The sequence below is a fragment of the Babylonia areolata genome, chromosome 7 (genome assembly GCF_041734735.1).
Source record: "Babylonia areolata isolate BAREFJ2019XMU chromosome 7, ASM4173473v1, whole genome shotgun sequence".
Taxonomy (NCBI): domain Eukaryota; kingdom Metazoa; phylum Mollusca; class Gastropoda; order Neogastropoda; family Buccinidae; genus Babylonia; species Babylonia areolata.
In genome coordinates this window covers 14,838,915-14,841,414 of record NC_134882.1, presented here as the reverse complement: position 1 = coordinate 14,841,414, position 2,500 = coordinate 14,838,915, and positions in this window count along the sequence as shown.

Here is a 2,500-nt window from a genome sequence, read left to right as displayed (position 1 = left end):
GTGTGTGTGTGTGTGTGTGTGTGTGTGTGTGTGTGCGTGCGTGTGCGTGCGTGCGTGCAACCGCTGTTTTCACTTCAAGTTTGGGGGTGGTGGAAACAGTACGTGAGAGACAATATATTTGATGATGATATGGATACTTATATAGCGCTTATAATCTCTCGGTCAAAAACCAAGCCAGTCATTTACATAAGGTTGTCTACCTCTGTAGAGCCAACTGTGAGCTGCATTTAGGCGCTTATCATTCGTTTCCGGATTAATTCGGTCAGGTTTCAGTCACGCACGCACACACTCATACAGACATATAATGTTTTACGTGTATGTCCTTTTATGTTTCACACACAGTCATAACTGCGTGAAGCTGAGATGTCCCACCTCAGCTGTATGGCTGAAAGAGCCCAAGTATCCACCAGTACCTCCAGAGACAAATTGTAACCACCCCCACCCCCACTCACCCCCATCCCCATCTGATTCTGTTTCAGACATAGACTGGTCGTGCTGCAGCTGCTGGTGGTTGCCATCACCTATGCAGCGTTCCTTTCTTCTCCTCTGGACTGGGGACCCCCGACACACCTGCAGGCACTCAGACACTTGTGTCCCCGCAATGTCTCCCTCAGCCTTGGATTCCGTGACACATCAAAAGAGCGTGCCTTCCAGGCCAGTCTCTTCTTCTTCTTCTGCGTTCGTGGGCTGCAACTCCCACGTTCACTCGTATGCACACGAGTGGGCTTTTACGTGTATGATCGTTTTTACCCCGCCATGTAGGCAGCCATACTCCGTTTTCGGGGGTGTGCATGCTGGGTATGTTCTTGTTTCCATAACCCGCTGAACGCTGTCATGGATTACAGGATCTTTAACGTGCGTATTTGATCTTCTGCTTGCATATACACACGAAGGGGGTTCAGACACTAGCAGGTCTGCACATATGTTGACCTGGGAGATCGTAAAAAATCTCCACCCTTTTACCCACCAGGCGCCATCACCGTGATTCGAACCCGGGACCCTCAGATTGACAGTCCAATGCTTTAACCACTCGGCTATTGCGCCCGTCAAGGCCAGTCACTGATGGAAGATCCCTGCCTCAACAGGAGGGATGAAGAAGTCCGACACCTGTTCTTTCTGAAGGTACACAAGGCAGCCAGTACCACTGTCCTCAACATCATATACCGCTTTGCCCTGCACCATCAGCTACATGTCATGCTGCCGAAGAAGGGGAACATCGTGTCTGGAAATAGCCAGAACTGGAGACCCTATGCTGTTAGTCTTCCAAGGGGAGTCAAGTTCTTTGATGTTCTGTGCAATCACCTCGTGTTTAATTAACGAAGGTCTCATCAGGAACAGTCTGCATGCAGACGTCAAGTTCGTCGGTATTGTCAGACATCCCCTGCCCCAGTTCGAGTCAGTGTTTAACTTCTACACGTACGAGTTTCCTAAGAAATATCTGAACAATATCATAGGCCCTGATTATATAGCGACGTATCTGAAATCCCTTGACAAATATGAAGCCGGCTTTGAGGACTCCTTCACGCACAACAGGATGAGTTTTGATTTTGGTATGGGCAGAGAGGGACTGCTGGGTAACGACAGAGAAATCTCACGGTATCTAGTACTATCTAAACAAGACCTTTGATCTCGTGATGGTCTCCGACAGATTCGACGAATCTGTCAACCTGTTAAAACGGTTGATGCGCTGGCGACTGCAAGACGTGGTGTACCTCCAGAACAACGTCCTCACTTCCCGGCCCCATGACAGTCACCGGCACCGCTTCACGGAGCAGGAGAAACGGGTACACCATATCTCCAACCCTGCTGATTACAGTCACTTTGCCAAGCTGTTGGACAAACGGGTGGAAGCTGCAGTTAAAGGATTCAAAGACGAAGTCGTCGCTTTTCGGGCTTTGCGGCCAGCGAGTGATTGAGTTCTGTGAAAGCGCCACCACTGAGGAACTGATTATTGAGCGTTCCCTGTGGAGCGTTAGCTTTGAAGTCAGGACATCGGACTGCGAGCTTATGTCTTCCGTGGAGCAAGACTTTGTCGACCTGATGCAGCTGTGTGCGGCGACCAGTGAGGGCCAGTGGAGTCAGGGCTGAAAGATGGTTGTGGATCCTGTGGCGAATGTGTGTGTGTGTGTGTGTGTGTGTGTGTGTGTGTGTGTGTGTGTGTGTGTGTGTTGTCAACACTATATTGTTGGAATCAAACTGCACGGGGCCTCTCTTCTCTCTCTCTGTCTCTGTCTGTCTGTCTGTCTGTCTGTCTCTCTCTCTCTCTGTCTCTCGTTACTGGTGGCTTCTAGACATGAACAGATTGTTCGCAGTTTGTCAATCTATGTGTTTAAAGCATTCAGACTGCGATCAACTCTGATGTCTTTGATAGAACACTGAACCAAGTTTATTTCTTGATGACATAACCGCGTATTTCATTATTTGTTGTTTTTGGTACATGATCATGACTGTGTTTGCACCGCTTTACTCGTGGGGTTAATGGCCTATACTTTAATAAATC